General features: G+C 31.9%; 2 long non-coding RNA genes across 3 annotated transcripts in view; both read left to right on the top strand.

Annotated features, from left to right (window-relative positions):
• The window catches only part of LOC127706158 (uncharacterized), a 37,150-nt gene extending 18,244 nt beyond the window's left edge, over window positions 1-18,906 (top strand). For both annotated transcript variants that reach the window (XR_007984264.1, XR_007984265.1), the window contains exons 3-4: window positions 17,821-17,869; window positions 18,669-18,906. This is a non-coding gene — a long non-coding RNA (uncharacterized LOC127706158). The remainder of the gene's footprint in view (window positions 1-17,820; window positions 17,870-18,668) is intronic.
• Window positions 1-22,780, top strand: part of LOC127706164 (uncharacterized) — a 122,125-nt gene that overhangs the window by 63,370 nt on the left and 35,975 nt on the right. The gene's annotated exons all lie outside the window — the stretch shown is intronic.

Raw genomic sequence — 22,780 nt, 5'->3', positions numbered from 1 at the left:
TTCTGTCCCGGGGAATAAAACAATTGTATACAACCTAGAATATTCTGTTAGGGTATATTCAACCAGCGATGTCAATTGAATTCCTAAAAACTAATCTGCTGAATAGCTTAAATCAAAATCAATAATCACTATAATTTTGCAATCATACAATTAAATTTTTCCCAACGCTTTACACTACTATTCTCATAGTTGAACTGGAAAATCAGAAGCATTTTCTCATTAAACAGAATAGTAAACACTGATTTAATCAACAAATACAGCAAAAAAGATATTATCAAAATGTTGGATTTTTTTTTATCGACAACATTATTGTTGGGTTTGGTGAACTGATATTTCAATGAAGGCAACAGTAGTATACCGGTGTTCAAAAGTCATAAATCGATTGAGAGAAAACAAATCCGGGCTACAAACCAAAACCGAGGGAAACACATCAACTATAAGAGGAAAACAAATGAACAACAAGAACACCGAAGTGCAACAAAAACAAACGCCACCACATATAGAAATGAACTATTTGATAACAACTGCCATATTCCTGACTTGGTATAGGACATTTTAAGAAAAAATGGTGGGTTGAACCTGGTTTAATTAATTATCAACAAAGAGTTTGTATTTCAATGATTACTTATCGTACACTCCTACTGAATGCCTAGTTTTTGTGCGCATATGAAACATAATTCATACAAACTTAGCTTAGTTTTGTTTCAAATAATTTAAAGAATATACAGCAACACGTCAGCTACAGTACTGTTAGTCATTTTAATTCATTACTAACAATGAGATATTACATGACGTCATACAATAAAAACCTTGAAACCCAAGGTCATTCTGTTATCTGTTCGAATTAGTTTTTGATAATATGTCATTAGGACGGTTTATTGAGGTATGTGTTGTTTCATATGCGATTATATTGTATTAATCGAATTTTTTTTAATCTAGCAATTCAATGTGACGATATGACGACTCACGACTTTATTACCATGTGCACATGGTCAACTGAGAATAAACAAACATTAATATTTCATTATAATTGCAGATATATTGATCAATGTTGATGATCTATTTCTCATACCCCACGCATATATTGAAGAGATTTTGTCATTTAAGATTCACAGACACTAGAAAGTCTCGCTATTTTTGGATCTTTTTCTTGATATTTTCAGAGACAGAAAACTTCATACAAGAATCTATTACAAACATGACGATCTTTCCATTATCACCTTCACCTTCACCTTTCGTAGCTGTAGCATAACCCCTGTCCCTTTGTATAGCGTTTAATATCTCAATAGGTACGTTACGAGTGTGGATGTTAATATCATACGGATTTTCTTAACAGGGGTGATCTTCTGACAAAAGTGGCGCCAACAGTATTATGTAGACGAACGACTAAAATTGAAGCTTTAATAATTCGCTAATTGATGACAGTTACAATATAACTTTGTTTCAACTCAAAAGAGTGATGTTATCAAAATCTAAAGTAGTAAGCTTCCATAAGAGTCGTCTGATCGGTGTCTTATTTTCTATTGTAATACAAGACAAAATACCAATGAAATATTTGAAAGTCCTATAAAAATTGTCAATATCATGACCAAAATAACAATGAGAGGACAAAGAACAATTTCTAAAATATAATAGAAAACTAAATACTTAGCAACACGAAAGCTACGGAAACCGGAGATGAACTTAGGCCTCAAAATTTACATTCACTTAATCCACTTATGGCCAGTTAAAATCAGTATTTATTGTATGAGGATAAATTGAGATGCTACATTCGGTAGAAAAAAGTAAAATAACAAAAATACTAAACTCCAAGGAAAATTCAAAACGTAAAGTGCCTTATTAAACGGCAAAATCTAAAGCTTAAACACATTAATGACTTCGTACAGGCATTTCCTTATGTAGAAAATGGTGGACTAAACCTGGTTTTATAGCTATCTAAACCTCTCATTTGTATGACAGTCGCATAAAATTCCATAATATTGACAACAATGTGTGAACAAAACAAACAGACATAATAGGTAAAGATGTCCAAAAATAGGGGTACAGCAGTCAACCTTGTGTTATAACCTTAATCACTAAAAAACAAACAAATATGTCACATAAGCAAAAATGAAAGACAAGAATACAAAAAAACACCATATCACAATAACACAAATGCGGGATGTAAAAGTACCGAGCCACGCCAAATTATGATATTACCAAAAAATGACTAAACAGTTAAGGTTAATAATTTACAATGACAAATAAAAGAACAATATAACACGTAATGAAGATGACAAACAACGTCAGTCTCTAGAATCTATACTTCATGACCATCGTGTATTATTTATGAAGTTGATACGGAATATTTATCAACAACTTCTTTGACATAACCCTGGTTCTACAGAAATTTAGAGCCTGTCTATTAGTTTCATTATTGATTCAGAAATTCGAAACTTTCACACTTTGTGGCACGTTGTATTCATTTTCTTCGTAACTTAAAGTCTCACTGTATAATATACATTGTACATACGTAATATCACGAAATATATGACAGACTTTCTCGAAGTATGATACATTTCTGTTTGAAAATAAATCTTCGTAGCAAGCATGGTTAGCAGAGGTTTGGCGCCTTCAAACAAGTTGAACCCCGCCACATTCTGTATGTGCCTGTCTCAAGTCAGGAGCCTGTAATTCAGTGGTTGTCATTTGTTGCTGTGTATCATATTTGATTTTCGTTCATTATTTTGTACATGAATTAGGCCGTTTTTTTTTCTCGTTTAATTTGTTTTACATTTGTCATTTCGGGGCCTGGTATAGCTGAGTATGCGTATGGGTTTTGCTAATTGTTTTAATCCGTGCGGTGACCTATAGTTGTTATGTGTCGTTTGGTCTCTTGTGGAAAGTTGTCTCATTTGCAGTCATACCACATCTTCTTATTTATACATATATGCCCTCTGAATTTTCAAGACCGACATTCATTGAAAGAAAAGCTATAAACATAGCATTTACACTGGACTTAAGCAAAATTAACGAATTTTCGTGGTGTCATTATAAGTCTTTTTTTTTACTTATGGGTTTGAATATCCATATGGTATCTTTCGACTCTTTTTTGATAGACATACTTAGATGTCGAACCTTTCGGAATACCACCTACTACATAGTTTGTACTTAACCATAAATATCAGAAATGTATAAATCATTTGTAATTGGAACAGGAACATGATTGAAATTGGAATATATCAAGTTTGCAAGAAAAAAAATGATTTAAATGAGAAATATTCAAAATTAATCATACGTATATTGTGAAAACCGGTGAAACTTGGACAATTTCTTGATAAGTCAGTATAAGTTATTTTCATCTATTTAACTAGTTTCATTTTTACTTTTTCATAGAATGTAAACTGGCAAACTGACAATCGAATATGATCCATATAAATACAGTGCCGAATACTAATGAGTTTCATTTGTTAGTATTTGCAAGGTCGGTAGTTCTTTGTCAAAAGATATTCCACTGTGTTTATAGGATAACTCAGATACTTAACTAAAGTATAAACTATTTTGCAAGCCCAGGCACCCATTATACAAGTAGGGGTAAAGATATGTAATCGCGAAATATTAATTAAGACATTTGAAAACGTGGTTGATCAAACGGAATAAATGTAGAACTATCATTTAAAACATCCGAAATCCTTTTATAATGTGTAATATGACAATATGTTCGAGGTATATATATACATATGTATTATTTTGATTATTACTAAAATAAAATTAACGAAATAACATATAACAGAGTATACCAAAAAAAAAAAAAAAAGAAAAGAAAAACATTTGAATTAACCCCAGAAATGTGTATCAATTAATAACTAATGGTGAAGGAACAAATATCCATAGGAATTAACTACATCAAACATATTTGAGATTTTTTGTTGTTTAATTTTTAATTGTTAGTATAGTTACCGTGTAAAATGATGAATCCAACAAAAGATTCAAACATTCCGGACCCATGCTATCGATAACGATCCATATGACGACCGTATATGATATAGAAAACACTAATATTCTATAAATAGTCAGCATAATAGTGACTAAATCCTTTTTCAGGAATACAAATTATGTTATACTAGTAAAAAGAATATAGTATGTCTTCAGTATTTTTGATTTTCAATATCTCTTGGAAATGCTTGCTCTACCTTTCTTTTATTTTGAACATGTTGAATTCAAGTATAAAATAAAAAAGTAAGGATGTGGCAATTTACATATGATAATCAGACTTATTCTCAATAACAAGAAAAATAAAAATATTGAAATAACTTCCTGGTAAACATACATATCAAAAACCAACAAATAGTATTGTATTAGAAAATGTCTCCAGGTGAGGGAATTTACCTAAGCTGACAGTTTAGTCAACAATATAACCATCGCACTAATTCAGTCTCACAACCTGTTTCTCTCAATCTGTTTCCATTGAATTCGAAGTTCTCTTCCTTATAACCAGAATAAAAACATAATTACTTGCTTTCTGTTTTAAATAGTCAGTTGATAATCCACTAGAGAAGTCCGGATTGCAAGATATTTCAATCTTTACTTTAGTATATGATCCATTTCACATACTATGCATACGTATGCATTTCAATAAAAAAAAAATTCTGTTAAATGGGAGACAATCACAATTGAATAATTTTCCATCGTCAATGACAAATTCATTATACGTCTGTTACTTACGTTAAATAAGTAAAAGTTATGTTACAGCTCCTGACATTTCTAGCATTATATTATTTATGAAGTTAAAAGGTATTTATTTCGTCTAAAATCTCCTGTTATGTTTACATTCTAATAATACATATTGTTTAAGTTAAGAAAACCATATTGTAATAAACAATTGGGAGCTTTCATAAGGTAAGTTTAATGAATTTAAAAACGACTCACATTGTCATGACTTAAGGGGGTGCAGTACACCTACACATCTTTAAAAATGAACTGAACGTTTAAATCACATACTATGTGTAAAGAAAAAAAAATTTCAGTGATCAAAATTAGTGTTTGTCAAATTCTTATGTATCCAACAAATTTATTCCTGTAAATTGCATGGTTCAAATTTCTTGAAATTTGTACATTTTTGTCAACAGGTCAAAGTCAATAATGTTGCGGAAGTTAACGAAACAAATCTATTTTATTGTTGGGAACTCTCTTAAAAATAAAGGAAAACGAAAACAAAAAGACAAACAATAGTATGAATAATCTGCAAAACATTGATAAAAGTAGAAAAACTAAGAATTGCGCAACACCAGCATCACTATAAAATTAAGTGAGCTTATGTAGATTTTTAAAGGTAGGAAGTCTATTTACTGGTATCCATGATGTAATTGTTTTATTAAATTCCGTAAAAAAAAAATATTCCTGAACAGAATTCAGACTATAGTAGGTGAGGAACTGTGACTAAATGCTTATTGGAAATTTTAAATTGTTTCCTTTTTACATGTCAAATTACATGGTTCATGCGTATATACCAATACATCTATTTTTGATGATCAAATAGATTAAAGTTATTGTACGATAACCATTTTAATTTGATGGACAATATTGTTATATACGAATTTAAAAGGTAAATATATAAGCATTATACTCATTACGGATCTCAACCTACATGAAAATATGTAAGACATTTAATTTTCCAGCCTAGGTACAATGTTATGTCATCTATATACTGACGTATAGGCATCGAGAATCGTTGAATATACTCTCTCTATTACAAATGTCATCACAACAAAATATTATTTTGACTCATTTTATGCCTTTCTACTGCTGAGTCCTTCAACAAATACATGGATATGAAAAAGACTATATCATTTATATAACAACTGCACGTTTACCGTGTAAAAGTTCAAAAACTACCGAGTCTTGAAATTAAAATGTTGGATATAACTCAAAGATTATTCGTAAGATTTCTACTAGTTGTGGATAACAAAGTCTATCTGACAGTTGCGTTTGAAAAAAACAGAAATGTCGCTATGTTCGGATTTTTACTCAAACATGTCAAAGCCGTCCATTATTTGCTCAGATAGCCAAAAGAAACACATACCGATGTTGAATTCTTTGGCTTATCTTTTTCTGAGGATCGAACCGAAGACACCATGAACACAAGACGAGCACAAGATTCCTATGCAGTTTTTCCATAATTGAAGTCCGTAAACTGATGTGCATTTTATCTAACTTTTGTTTGCTGTCACTTTGCCATATACACTTGTTTGAAGTAAAGTAATTTCAACATTTGAGTATATCTCAATTGAATGAAGCAATAAAAGAACGGAGACAATTCCGTTGATATAGATTCATCGAAAAACCAGTAAAAGATCAGTTGCAAAACTAATGTCATTACAATTTCTACAATTTATATGATGATGAAATAATTTATGGCAAAATTGAAAGATTTGTGTGTGTCTGTATCGCAAAGCAATGTTGAAAACATAGTCGAGGATTTTGAATTAACAGTGTCTAAAAAGGAGAATATTACAATATATATAGAAAGATCAAGAAAATAATGATCGTGTCTGTAGTGAGTTTAATATTTTAGCGAACGTTATCTATGTTTTGCCTGTGATAATATAAACGTCACAAAAAATACTTAACTTTTTGTGACGTTGTATCCATTCATGTGACGCGCAGTTTATATTTTGTTTGTGGTGTCCTGGTGTGCTGTCGTAAATTCAAGGTGTCCGTTGTTATTCTGCTGTTTACATGTTGTGATGTACTATTATATTATTTGTTTATGTATTTCTCTGTGCTGAGTGTTCTTCTGTTTGTCTGTACTGTATTCCTGTCACGTAGTGTTGTCATTTTAGCGTTATTTTTAACATTGCCATATAAGCAGAAGGTTTGGCTAGCCATAAAACCATCTTCAACCCATCATTTATCGCAAAATGTCCTGTACTAAGTCAGGAATATGACAGTTGTTATCAGACATTCCGTTTCTATGTATGATGGCGTTTGCCTTTGATGTAGTTCAGTGTTTCTGCTGTTCCGTAGTTTTCCTCTTAAAGTTGATGTGTTTCTCTCAATTTTAGTTTGTTACCCGGATTTGTTTTGCTTAATCGAATTATGACTATTGGACAGCGGTATACTACTGTTGCCTTTATTTACTGATAAATTATCAAGACAATGTTTAAGTTACTGAATTACCCTGACAAAAATTCTCCAAAAATCCAAATGTTTTGTTTGTGAAGTTTTGCGGTAAATACACTCTCGCGGCAGTTTCTTATTAGAATATAAATGTTATCTATGCATGCTATGTATAAATTGAAAATTATCTAATCAGCGATTTCACCATCACCAAATTTATTCATTGAAACAAAAATTTGGTTCAAAAAGTTTGTTATAGCTTTAGAAATCTTTTTACAAACAAATATGGCACTTGACTTTTACATAAATTGAGATGTGATCATTATATAAAAATGTATCCTTTAGATAATAAGTTATATCGGTTGTGCCTATTTCCGAGGGCGACAGTTTAAAGATCAGAACTTGTGGACGCATACATCCGGTCACTCTTTCTTTTTGAAGTACAAGCGATTCCCTTAATGTTTGTGTGTTAGGTGAGACGGATACATGTGAAAGTACGAATACAAGTATCCGTAATAGAATGTACAGCCAAAACCTGATCACTAAAAATGTAATTAAAAGATAAACAGGCATTGCACTTCTTGAAGTTTCTATAGTTCTAGCTCACTGTCCCACTGATTCTCACTGTGTTTGTTCGAACTTTCAATTAAATCACCACTGTAGAGATAGTGTGTGTGTTTTAAATACCTTATATGCTTGTTCTAGAACAAAAAACGGTTATCTTCGGTTGTTGACTGCCATAATTGTTTATCGTTTATTGTTGTATTATACAGCAAGCTATAAGGGATTTGTAATTGTCACACATTTTGTCTATTCGGACATTTTATGGCTTACTGAATACAAAAATGTAGTATTAAATTTATTCCATGTTGAATGTCGCACGGTGACACACAATTATTTACAACTTCGTCCTTAGCCTTTTAATAAATTGCTGTGGCAATTGGGTTTAATCTGAATCTATAATATACTTAATGAACAAATAAAGCTCATTTCAGAAAAAGAAGTTCGAACCAAAAGAGATATTGTAAATACTATTCAATTAGTTTTCGCTTTTTCTATGTTCCCCTTACAGACATTTCATCACAATTTGTGAAGCTGTAAATTGTCTGCAGTTCATACATGTGGTGAATGATTCTAACCGAAAAAAGCACAGTTCTACGTTCAACACGGAATTCTCCAAATAAAAAAAACATACAAACAAAAACAAAAACAAAACATTTAGATATGACAAAGTTTGGTAGCCTCTGACTAGGGACAGACAAATTAAGAGACAGAGTGGAACTTGACTCTTTTTTTTTCCATTTCAACCGACTCCTTATACTAGCGACCAATGGACTTGCAGAGGAGGTACATAAAAAGATACAACAAAGCTCTAAATGAACAATTATGCTTAAAATTACAAAGTTGAGATTTAATTTAACAAAGCACCATATGATAGCCTCGTGATTTAACTAATACGCAAATAACATATCTGACTTGCATCACCACATATGTACACCACATATGTAGTTCCAAGTGCAAACAACTAAGGACTAATTATCAAGCAAATATCTTGACAATACAGGAATCAGGTAGCACTATTAGAATACTCCTATCTAGTCTCCTTTTAATGTCTTTTTTGTATAAATCCACGTGATATGATATGGCTAATCTTAAGATGTCACTGAAAGATCTCGGTTTTGGGCATAAAAATAAATAAAATAAATCATGACATGTTGTAGTTCAAAGGTTATATATTAACAACATGAAGGTATTTTTAGAACATTTTTAGTTTTAACTCTATGATGTACAAGTGGTTTTGTTCAATCTTGTGAATAATATCATTGTGGATTCATCATGCTTGATTCAAAACAGTACGGAAGCCAAATAAAATAACGAAGCTGAAGAGCATCGAAAACCACAAAACTGCAGAACACTGTCCAAACACTGGCTAAGTCTAAACAGGCCTATTGTGAAAACAGATTGGTAAACGATTGACATCATTATTTTGAAGTTAAAATATTGTGATGATGTATACTTAACTGGCGGTGCCAATCATATTCGGTTTCTCGAAAATTAAATAAATCTACTCCAAAATATATCAATAAAAACCATTAAAAGTTTGCAATAATATCATTTTTCTTAAATATCTGTACACTATAAATTAATACTCTTCATGTTGAAATAAATATTCATAACATCTTTTCATTCAACATAGTGGTAGATACAGTTATTTGTTTTAGTTCACGCAAAATCTAACATTGTAAAGAAACACTTGATTCCATCATCGAATACGCCGAAAAGGATATTATCAAAATACTGGTGTTTTGTTTTTGTATTGTACTCATTCTAAACTAACATCTTACAAAACATATCTAAAGGAATCAAAAGTATATAACAAATCTTGCCAAGTTTTTTAATTTCACATGCAGATATATCTTTTGTAATTTTCTGTCAGCCAAAACACACATTGCAGCAAGTGCATTTATATGTGTCGTAGCGACCTTGAAATATAAGATATTACATATACTATACGGCGGTCTCAAGTTGTAGATCTTTACTTGATATAGGCTAAGGCCGGCGACATCAAACAAGGATTTACGATAAACGTGACAATCTCACTCAATACCAACTCTCATTTTCCCAGCTTTACCATACCCTCTGCCTAGTCGTGCAGAGTTTTCAAATATATATAGATAAGTTAACAGTAAACGTACTTTTTATATGATGTTCTCCTGACGAAAAAACTGCACCAACAAGTTAATTATATGAATAACTAAAATCAACGACTTCTAGATTATTATGGTCACCATAAGGAATAGGTTGACCGTTACAAGGTGACTGTGTCTCAACTGAAAAGAGGCATGTTATCAAGGCATTTCATGTAATTCCCTCAAGGTAATGCTATCTCGAGTTTCGTTATTGTAAATCCATTGAGTGCCAGGTTGATGCGATATGTGTTAAGTGCCTTCAGCTTTCGAAAATGACAGCGTAATCTTTTTTCTCAGAGGAAACTCTAAGTGCAATGCAAGACACTTTACGATCATCACACAGTAAGACTATAATTTCTGGGTATATTTAAAGAGCTATAAAGGCACTTATTCCATTTATTCATACCTAGATCATATAATATCGTAAGTGCAATATTATCATTGAAGTGATAACTTTAGTTATACAGTTTAGTACGTAATCACAGGGTGTACGAGGATTGTTTATGAAAGTATCAGGACATGCATGGCCAAGAGGATATGTATTTTCTTTTAGAGGCACATAAGAATTCGTGCCACACACCGTTTGAATCTTTTGCCGGTGACTTACTACTTATTTAAGAAATAAATTAATCATTATTTGACAAACAAAACAACTCCCTGACATTTTGTACTCATTAGCTATCAAATGTACTGCTTCAATATATACAAAGTATATTACAGCGTTTCTATGACATTGTTTCAGTTTGGTTTTTTTGTTCATTTGTATCACACACTCCCGTAATTAATTGTGCGCATAAGTGGAAAATCTCCGCGACTGTAATTTTAGAGAAAAAAAATCGTCTTACCTAGAAAAAAGTTAAAAAGAAGGAAGGATACCAAATTTACAAAAGTTTACAATTACAACAAATACCATTGGCCAACAATATCAATCGATGAAAATGCAAAGAATAGTCACAAAACACTAAGCAGATAACTGCACCAAAACAACGCAGATGTAACGGAGGGAATAGCACTTCAGTAACTTAAGTAACACAATTGGCATCCATCGTATTGGCAATTGCAAGTATCAATTTGTTGATCAGTCCCATTCTGGAAAACAACAAATGTCCATCATTTGAATTAAGTAGCAAATGCAAGAGCTACTTGAATTATGTTTGGCCGTTAGGTCTTCATCAGCCATCATTGCACATTTCTAAATATAGTACAATATATAAGGTAAAAGTATCTGTATCTGTGATATGCTTTATAAAAAGTTCATGAGCTAGATGCGATTAATATGGTCTCTAAGCTTGAAATATTTCTTGAGAATACAGGATAGACACAGCGGACCGTGAAGTAAAAGGATAATGCTAGTTTCTTTTTATTCTGTTAAAGAAGCTCTTGTATGGAGTCTTCCTCATACGAATATAAAAACAAGTTGGCAAAAAGAGTATATCTACAAATATCAATGTTATCCTGTGATTGGCGAAAAGTAATTGGGGCGATCGTCTCCATGTTCCAAGACCGTTTCGGTCTTCCTGAATTGTATTCAAGATTAGCGTAAAAAAATTAGTCCACTTTTTGAAAGGAAAGGTCATGAATTAAACGAATGGAAACATTCTATTTTATGGAACACGAGCCGAAGAAAAACAACTACAATTATCAAAACATGTTGTTTCTAACAGATATCCGTACTATGCCTTTTAGAATTTTCGTATTTATCTAGAAAGTGACCATTGTTCCAGGTTTTCAAGAAGTTCAGAATATTGTTCACCTAATAATGTATAAAGTTAAAAGTTCAATGTAAACCTTTGAAATGACTTAAATTTCATAATGCTGTTAAGACCTGGAGTTAGCAGTTCACTGTATTTATCTTATAGGTGTTTTCAATGCCATGATTAATAAGTCACTCTTTTAAATGTGATTACTGTAAACCGGGAAATTTTCGCGGCAGTTTTATATTCGCTATTTTCGCGGTAAGAATTGAAACGCGAAAACGAAACGATCGCGAAAATTTCAAGGAAACTCTATTCATAAGATGATACCATTCATGTACGTATATAAATCAGATATGTATGGGACCACTGTATAACACCGAGTTTAAATAAGACAGATCTGTTCCTCAAATCATAACTATATTTCTAAATGAAAAGAAATGATAGAAATCCGGACTTTTACTCAAGTTAATCTTTTAAAACATAGAAGACATCCCAAGCAAGCGGACAATACAGATATTGTTTTGTAAACAACACTCGCTACAGATATTTAAATGACACCTGTCAATCAGTTTTAAAATTATTACCTCATTGTATCTGCTACAAAGATTAAACAGATTAAAAGATCGATTAATTAACATTGATCCTGACAGCATTTAGTTCACTCTCAATTTGGTCTTGTTTACTGTTAATGTGTATGTATTTTTACAAGCAAACATAACACAACTTCTAATCTCCTTTAACATCAATGAACTAAAACCAAAAGATTTCTGATTGATTTATCACTTGATTTACGATACATGTAAAGTAGACTTGCCACATGTATCGTAAATAATTTTCTTTCAATTTTACCCCTTTAATATTTTTACGGCTATTACTAATATATTTCAATTATATCGACACCTGCCTTTCTCCTAGGGCAATCAGTATACTGGCAGTTTTCAGTAAACATATAAATTAGTAAGAAAGAAATAACAGAAAGGAAATTGTAGCATGTCTGCATGTAAAGCTGTTCACTTTCTAAAGCATTTATGAAAATATTTGTATAGGCCACTGGGATATCGCGAATTCTAAACGGCATGAAATTAGATTGTGTTAATAAATCGCGAAATAAAGACGGCGCGAAAATTTTTAAGTTTTGTACACATTAGGTTATTCATATTTTAGTTTCTTTTCTTTGATATTTGTCATGTCTTATAAAAAAACAACCCATCGAGATGTACAAAAAGTACTAGTAACACATGACGGTTCATTATGTCTTTCAAAATAATTGAAATTGAAATTGTCTTTTCAAGCTCAAGCACATGTTTAAGTATCTTTATTCTTATATTATTCACATCGTTTAAAAAATTACAAAATCAAGAGGCATTTAAAATGACTGATTCAAACAGTGCATTTTGTTTAGATTTTTTTCTCTGATTCATATCTTATGCAAAATAATCAGTCCTGAAGTTTAGAAAGTACTAAAAACAAATGAAAGTAGTTGATGTCCATCGAAATGAAGAAGTTTAAGACAAATAAAACTTTAAGTATCTTTATTTTTACTTTATATTATTTACATTTTATGACAACTACTAGTAACTCATCTAATGGCATAAAACTATATGATTGCTAAAGACGATACTGATTTTAAATGATAGCATTTTGTCGCTATTGAGTGGTGTAAAAACATTCTGAGTGTCATAATGCTGTATTGTTTAGTAATTTATTTAGCAGAAAAATATATGAACCAATTATGAAATAATCAGATAATGCGTTAAAAGTAATTTGTATCGTTTTCTTTGTATCTGTCGTTGCGACCAAGCTGAATACAGATTATTGGACAAAGGTCTGCGTTTATCACATGTAGATACTGCGGAGTTCGTTTCACTTAAGATTTTTAATAATATACGTATTCGTCCTATCCGTGCGTATAATGTATTGACTGATCGATCGTAGACGGTTGTCACCGATCATTCAAGGACTAGTCATGTTAGCGTCACCTATCATTCACCGATTACGTCAAACAGAAACTCATGTAACAGTTTGTGTAAAATTTTCTTTTATGTACCCGTTGCAAGCCAATTGATTGCAATTACAAGGGGGTAGTTAAGATATAAAAAATAAATCAAGTTTAATCTCGTCATATTTCTATGGGTCTGTCCCTTGTCAGGAACTTGCAGTGAGGTCATATGATTTTATTTGGTTATTTGGATAATTCAGCGTTGAAGGAAGGTTTATGATTGTTTCAATTAATTATAACTTTTATAAACTATAGAAGATTATTAGCTTCAAAAATTGTGAAGAAATATGGCTTTTGTTGTAGACTATGCATAATTCTAGAGGTCATTTATGCACTTGTGTTATTGGAATAATGGACTATTGACATGTAATCAACATCTCCTTCTATGTATATCTTACTTTTGTTTTAACTTGTATTTGTTTTTATGGGAAGTTAGTGTTGAAGGGCGAGGGGAATAGGAATGAATGGACGACTGGAATGGGGACTATTCATCATTAACTTTCAACCAAAATCAGAATAAGAGAAGCGCATTACATTAAAGATGTTGTTATAAAAAAATGACGTTAGTTAGTTTTTGAAATATCAGAAAAATTATTTCAACATTTTAACAACAAAATTGACGTTAATAAAGTAGGAAACATACTGTCCTGAAACATAGCATAATTTATACTTGTATTGTGCTTATGTCAAAGAACAAAAATAGATATGTAATAACTGAGATTGGGGGTTCTGTGTAAAATTAAAAGCTGGCAAACAATTGCATAGAATCATGTGCAAAACAGTGTAGCCGAGACCATTGATTGGCGCGCTCAAATATCCCATTGACTGGGTCAGATTAGGTGAACGTTCGTCTGTAACGCCCACAACTCACGACGTATTTATTATAAACATTTAAACTGTTGGGTTGCCAAAAGGTCTCAGTATATATACGTACTACAGTGCACAGTATATTATATACATATTTTATTTGCGATCATAAAATGTACGAAGTCGTCCATTACTATGTAAATTGGGTCGATTAAAAAAAAAGCTGAATATGTTTCTGTTGCCAAGGGTTTTTCACAAGTATAGTAGTTAGCAGAAAAGATCATCAAACTATACATTGTATACTGAACTGCGGCCAAGCTTAGCGAAAGGTCGTGCAACATAATCAGTCGAACAAACTTTATTAGATTACCTCGTTAAGGAACGATCGTTTTCATTGGTCAATTCAAACCTTCGACCTCACACCTGCGAAAATAGAACACGCGTACTATAAAGCTGAATGGACTGATCAGTATTCACGTAGCCGGTCAAGGTCGTTAAAAACTTCCATCGTCGTATTCACGTACATGATTGTGTTCTTGATTATCCCATGGCAATTCTAGCTTTTATACATGTGCATGTAAAATTTTAAACTTTAATCTTAACAGTCACGTCGAAATATTTAATTCAACTGTCTCCTCTCAATTGGTTCTGGATTAAGGGAGCTACCATTTTATTTTGATTGGGGGTGGGGGAATTGGATGAAACATTTTGTCCTGCATTTTTTTTAGTTGTTATCTCTGTCCTGTCTTTCTATTTTTCAGTCTGTTAGGTCCTGACTATATTTATTAGTTTATCCTGATTTTTTTACATAAATCGTCATCCTGCCTTTTTTTGTCAAGTTGCTCACCCTGCCTTATCTTTTATTCAATGGACTTGATGAATTAACGTTGTACTTGAAATGAAACCGTACTTAACTACAAAAATAACCAAATTACATACTAAAGATATTGCTCGATTTTTATAGTAAATGGGTTTGTGTTATAAACTGTCATGTTCATTATTCATATTCTTTCATAAGTTTTAGGATAGTGTGATTTTTTTCTGATTTAGTTTACTTGATTTTGAAAAAAAATCCCGAAATTCTAAGTAAATTCAGAACATGTAACCAGCCATGCTTTGTTTAGAGAAAAAATGGAGATGGCAAACCATGGCACATTGGAAAAAAATGTACTTTATAAACTCCAGCGATATACTTTCTTAATTTATAATTAACTGTTTTGCTATCCTCGGTTGAAAATTATATATTGTAAATATTTAAATAGTTGCATAGAAAACAATCAGTTTCAAACAGTGTTCTTATTCACTAAATGTATTGATAAAAGGTGACTCCATTTTTGTACATACTTTTACAGTAGTCATCCTTAATTTCTTAATATTTCGTTTATAAGTTTATCATACATGTATGATTTTGTATTTCATTTTAATACGCACGCATGCCACACGTTACTTTGGCGGATAGTTCAACAATGTTATGCAAAGCTCTATTCTTACGGTATGAAATTAAAGGATAAATTTTCAACCAATTAAAATCGAAAACAGTACATTTATATAGTTCCTTACAAACTACGACATTTCTCACAAGTATTTATTTATTTTTTAGTTCCACACATGCAAAAATAAAATCTTCGCCGACGAAACATTTCAAACCTTTTTACACCAACATGCCTTCACTGAATTCATTTGAATTTCGTGGTGACCATGATAGTACATTGCATAGTACATCTATATTCACGTGCACACATGATACGATCTTTCGGGGACAATTTGCTCGTTTATGACACGTCATTTCTGAATGACCAAACGCTTAGCTACTTTATTTTCGTTTTATAGCATGAAAACAATAAAAGAGGAATGTGCAACCCATCATCAATTTGAAATGGATCAGTATTATGAGATCCTTATTATAAGTAACTACGAAATTGTCAGGATAATAACCTAGCGTCAATATGAAAGAAGTTAAAGTGGTTCATACATTCATCCGTATAAAAGCGGCACATGTGTATTTTATTTTATCCTTATATTTTTCATAGTGCGGTACAAGTGCTGCATGCATACAGAATATTACTTAACACAAATTATTAGTATAATATTTCGACCCCACTATTTGAAATTCACAAAATACTTATTTAATTATTTCGACCAAAATCATTGTTTTTTACGTTCTTAGTAACGTAGTACATTCCATTGTCGGTCACCTGTGTCAATTCACGTGCACACTACAATTGTTGTTGTATTTAAATCTTTCGGCCAATGAAATGAGACGTTACAAGTTGTTTGTTTGTGATACGCCAGAATGTTATCAATGAATTATCAATCGCTAAACTTGACTGTACCTATTCAAAAACGTAAATGCAAATTTCACAAGGCTTGATCCAAATAGCCTGTTTACTGTCTAATAACTTGCAAGTACGAAAAAGACAGGAAAGAAGTATATTTTGTCTATATGTTTTGTGTTTGCACACTTTTTAAAGTTGTTCATGCATTCGTTCTAAAATAAAATTTTGACCAGATAAAAGTTAAAAGATGACATAATTGGACAACCGCAATTGTTAAATCGCTTTGACGTCCGAAAAAAAGATAATAATCAACACATCCATTGTAACTTTTAAAGCCAGTTAAATCCTTTTTTGCTGAAAGAACGTCCGATATCATAAAAATTCATTATCAAAACATAACAAAAACACAAGTAAAGAACGTTTAAGTATTCAATATAAATCAAAACACAAAGGTTATTCCTGATTAGTTTTTCGAATTATTTTATTTAGACGTTGAGACCCTTTGGTGACCCCACAGTTTAAATGTCTATAATGAATACGTCGTGAGTTGTGGGCGTTACAGACGAACGTTCACCTAATCTGACCCAGTCAATTGGATATTCTGGCGCGCCAATCAATGGTCTCGGCTACACTGTTTTGCACATGATTCTATAACATACGAACACACAAGCAAAATATTTTTTGTTCATCATGAATTACTGTTGAAATTTTTTAGGTGTATATATATGTGCGTGTCTGAGTGAGAGAGGACTACTGATAATATTTTGCTTTCGGCCCCACCAAAATTATAGTGTTATTTTAATTGTCTTACACTTGGTTAGTACCGCGATTGAGGACCTGATAGTCCCCGCGGGTAGTATCATCTCAGCAGTCAGTGCTTTAGTACTGACACGATTTATAACATGCATTTCTTTAAAAGCTCGTTGATAAATTTTTAAGTTTCATCGGCTGGAGAGATTGACTTAATGCCTATTTGGTTAGTCCTATTATATGCTGTTTGTGTTTACACAGCTCATCAAGTATTCAAATTTTTTTTTTTTTTTTTTTTTTGTAAATTGTTAGGATTAATTTGTTTTAGGTTTGATCGTTACTGATGAAGGGTAACCCCAGGAACTTGACAGTCTATTTCGTAATCTTACTCTAATGGGGAAATATCTATTAAGTTTCGACATTTTCGTGGTGCATGATATATGTATAAACAAAATATGTAACCGGGTCATATTATTTAATGTAAACAAATACTTTATTTCCAGTTAACATGGCACATGAAGAAATGTTTGAAGACAATGGCCTTATTCATAAGTAAGTTGGGTCGTACGGTTTGATTATTCGATACGTTCTCGTAAATAGAGTTAAGGTCTTAAAAAGTCTGTTACTGGTTGAATTAGTCGGTTTGAATACAGCAAATGTAAATTATTAAATATCAAAAGGACATACACACAGGGAAAAAAATTACAATATATTTTCTAGAAACAATTAGTGCATTGTAAATTATAATATATATCTTTACAATCCAAAAAGGCGTAATCAATCAATAATCTTATGTGAACATATATTTCAAACGAATAGATTCAGAAAAGCAATGCAAACATATATTAGGAATATTCCTTGTACCCTATAATAAATTCCATGTCTCGAAGATGGCGAGTGACCATACAGACAAAAACTCGAAATATTCCATAATGGTAATGAAATGACAAAGAGACAAACAGCAGCCGTAAAAAGATGTATATGGATCAAAACAAATCCCACTGAAACTGGAGCTAAACTCATGTGCTTCCGATGGGTAGGATGGCACCGTCATGTGTAAATTTTAAGTCATTAACAAGTGTTATATGACATTGTTGATGGCATATAGAAGTACAATTGAATGGTATACAACTCCATCAGAATATAAACTCTTAAACGTTTATAGGTAACCGAATTAAGTAGTGAACATTGTCATCAGTACTTGCACCTTATACGTTTCTGTAACAAAACATGTCATATAGATCCCAACCTCAAGTAATATGCAATGATATAAACTGATGTTCCCAATGAATGAAATATGTGACTATTGATTTTTGTATCGAATGAATTAATTCTACTTAATGTTTTTTAGGCTCATAAAAAGACAAACATGTCGTGGAAAACCATGCACTCGTGACAGCCAGTGCTGTAAATATCATAAATGTTTTGGCGTAGGGTTCAAGATATGCAGGCGCGCCTAAATTGGCTAGTGAGTTCAGCTATCCATTATTTACAGGTCTTAGTGAACATAACAGGACCTACGAACTATTACTTATTTTAATGTAATTGACTAGTAAAAAATGAATGTAGAATAAAATGAAATGAAATTCTGTAATTTATTTCTAAAGCAATCATTATTGTATTTTTATGCGATACAATTATTATCACTTTCAGGAATTGCAAGTCGAAAACAGTTAACGAATTTCCCTTGCACCCAGGTTATTTTAGAACAATACGAATCTTTTGCGTATGCATTGTTTTGTTTGTAAACCCTAAAACGAAAACCAAGTTGAAAACTTTTAAAACAGATGGAATTAAGAAATTTTATACAATGTCTTTTGACATCTATAAATAATTATATATTAACAATGAGATACGAGTAATTTGTCGTATCAGGCAAAGTAACTCTAAAAAATAGAACCTTGAAATCGAAAGGTGGATTGCACAATTATGTTATTTATATTGACATTGGTTCATGGAAAAACAATGGTAAGACAGAAAAAACTCCACCAAAACAGTCGTCGTTTATAACAATACGGTTTGAAACATTGAAAAGTAAAATAACCAAAATACCGAACTCTAGGGAAAAATCAATACGGAAAGTCCCTTATCAAATGGCAACATCACAAGCTTAAAAACATCAAACGAATGGATAGGAACTGTCATATTCCTGACTTGGTACAGGCATTTCCTTGTGTTGAAAATGGTAGATTAAACCTGGTTTTATAGCTAGCTAACCCTCTCATTTGTATAACAGTCGCACAATTCATTATATTGACATTATATTGACAACTATGTTTGAACAAAACAAACAGACATAATAGGTAAACATGTTCATAATAGGGGTACAACAGTCAACATTTAGTTATAATCTTAATCACTATAAAAATAAACCAATATGTCAACAGAAAAACACGAAAAGGTATCAAGGCATCCAAACCGTTGTGTGTCTACACATACTTAGATATAACGGATGCGACAATAACATATCTGACTTGCAAAATCGTTGTTGAGCCACATACGTACACCACACATTGCAGTTCTGAGTGTAAGCAACACCAATGATTAGTTATCAAACACATATATTCAAAATACAGGAATCTAGTAGCACTATTGGAGTACTCTTATTCATATAGATAAATGAGATGTGGTATAAATTGGCGAATGATACAAGTATCCCCAGAGTGGATGTATCGCGTTTCTTTTTATGCCGTTTGTATAAAAAAAGGAGATTAGATATGATTGCCAATAAGACAACTATCCACCAAAGTAAAAAATAAAGTTCATGTAAGCAATTATAGGCAACCGTACGGACTTCAACAATGAGAAAACAAACCTATACCGTATAATCGGATATAAAAAGCCCCGGCATGAAAAAATATGAAACAATTCAATTGAAAAAAAATAACGGCCTAATTTATAACAAAACAATTAACGAAAAACAAACATGACAGACATGAACCAACGACAACCACTGAACCACAGGCTCCTGACTAGGGACAGGCACATACAGAATGTGGCGGGGTTTAAACATGTTTATGATCGCTCGACCCTCTCCTTACATTATACAGTGGTGTAACATCACATCATAAGAACAAACTATAAAAATGAGTTGAAAAAGGCTTAACTCATCGGATCGATACAAAGCAGAAAAACATCAAACATAAACACAGACCGGACATGGCAGTTTATTTATCCATCCCTCATCCCTAACAACAAAAAGGAAAATGGTTAAACTGCTCCGACTGATAACTATAAAACAAGACCTTCATATCTAGAACAGCAACCATTTGGAATACATGACAATAAAAATCCAACACTGAGAACAAGAGCATATCTAGCGTGTATTTGAAACTGTAATGACATTTTTGACATCTCAAAGTCAGTAAAAAAATAATAGCATAAACATCACAAATACTGGATGTACGTCAGCCGGTAGTTGTGACACCGAAACTTCATAGGTTGTTATCAGTTTTTCGATCGCGATCATATGTAATGTTATTTTTAAACTTCCTAGAGAGCGAAATATTTATTGATATAGAAATATATATTATATTGATTCACGTAGAATCAATGTCACGGGGTAAAGAAACTTCGTATCTTTGTCGATAACAAGATACATAATGTCCTTCTTTTTTTTTAAGAAAATGTTTTTTTCGAATTATCTCCTGTTGACAGAAACATCGAAGGATAATATTGTCAACAATTATTTAAGATAATAAATTCGATAAACTAAAAGCCAAACTTATTTGAGTATCAAACTATATGTTATGTTCGTATCTTGTATATAACAAAAATTACACGATTAATCATAATGTATTCCAGATGGCATGCCACTAGTATTAACATGATTAATGAACAAAAGAACGTGTTATCTAAAAGAGTAGTGTGCTAAAATTATGAAAATATGTATACACTCATGAATGCATCTCATTCAGTTATCAGGAATAAACATTGCTATCTTATTTCTGTTTTTTTTTTTTAAAACATCTTCGGTCTCCTGTCTCTCTTTATTCCTTGTGTAATATCGAATGTATTTTATTTCGAGCGTCACTGATGAGTCTTTTTTTCCCAAAACGCGCGTCTGGTGTATGACATTGTAAATCTGATATGGCTTCAGAATCGAAATAAATGTCTACTGCTTCAATAATAATGGTCACAATGGAAAACAAAACGTAGTATACTGCCATCTGTCCGAGCTTAATAACAAAGTGCTATCTCAGATATAAAAAAGTCGATTCAAAGAATTTACAGTAAGTTCCATTAACGTGAAAAAGCTCAAACATTTGTGTAAGAAATCCTGGTTATTACACTAAGCATAATATTTTGTATTTTCAATCGTGTGTGTAGTCCAAATGCTATTTCAAATGCCTACAAAACACATCGTACTCTTTGTTTAATAATTTGTTTTAATTTTCTTCAAATGAATAAAATTGAGAATGGAAACGGGGAATGTGTCAAAGAGACAACAACCCGACCAAAGAGCAGAAAACAGCCCAAGGCCACCAATGCGTCTTCAACACAGCGAGAAAATCCCGCACCGAGAGACAGGCTTCACCTGACCCCTTAATAAAAATGTGTACTAGTTCAGAGAAAATGGACGTCACACTAAACTCCGATACATATAGATGAACCAAAATTTAAAAAAAACATACACGACTAACAAAGGCCAGAGGTTCCTGACTTGGAACAAGCTCATAAATGCGGCGGGATTAATAGAAATAAGAAGATGTGGTATGGGTGCCAATGAGACAACTCTCCATCAAAGTCACAATGTGTGAAAAGTAAACATGTTTTTTGAGACCTCAACCCTCCCCTAAACCTCTAGCCTATGTAGAATAATCAAACTCATAGCAATACGCACAGTAAAACTCATTTTAAAGAAAGTCTAAGTCAGATGTTAGAATTAGAAACTAAGCAAAATGACAATGATAACATAAATTAACAAAGGACTACTATCAGTTACTGATATGCCAGCACATAATCATTATATCATAGACAATGTAGAATTTGTATTTTCGTAAAAACATGTGTATACGTTGTACAATTGACATTACACAACAACAGCAGCGTTAAGTGAATTACTTTTCTAAACGGATACATACGCAAACTGCTTTGAAATAGTAGTGTATTAATAAATCAATCATGATTATGTCATAATGCTAGTAGATGTATCAATCAGAAAGAGATAAAATAATGTATTACTTTCTTCCTGTAAGATAGATTTGCATTTGTAATTCAATTATTTTGTTATCCCTTTTTTATGAATAGTACTTTATTCTTTTTGTTGGCAGTAATCCATTATTTGCAATGATTCCATTAATCGTAACAATAATAGATGTAACAGTACACGGAAACAAGCACTGGGATTCATCTATTTAAAAGATAATAATAATTATCAACGTGCAATATGTTCCAAACGAAACTTTACCTCAATGACAATAGTTTCTTCGAAAGTTATTGCGCTTGACCTACATATACACC

The sequence above is a fragment of the Mytilus californianus genome, unplaced genomic scaffold, assembly GCF_021869535.1.
Source record: "Mytilus californianus isolate M0D057914Y unplaced genomic scaffold, xbMytCali1.0.p SCAF_6, whole genome shotgun sequence".
Classification (NCBI taxonomy): domain Eukaryota; kingdom Metazoa; phylum Mollusca; class Bivalvia; order Mytilida; family Mytilidae; genus Mytilus; species Mytilus californianus.
The sequence above is the reverse complement of the archived record's forward strand: the minus strand, read 5'-3'. Positions and strand labels throughout refer to the sequence as shown.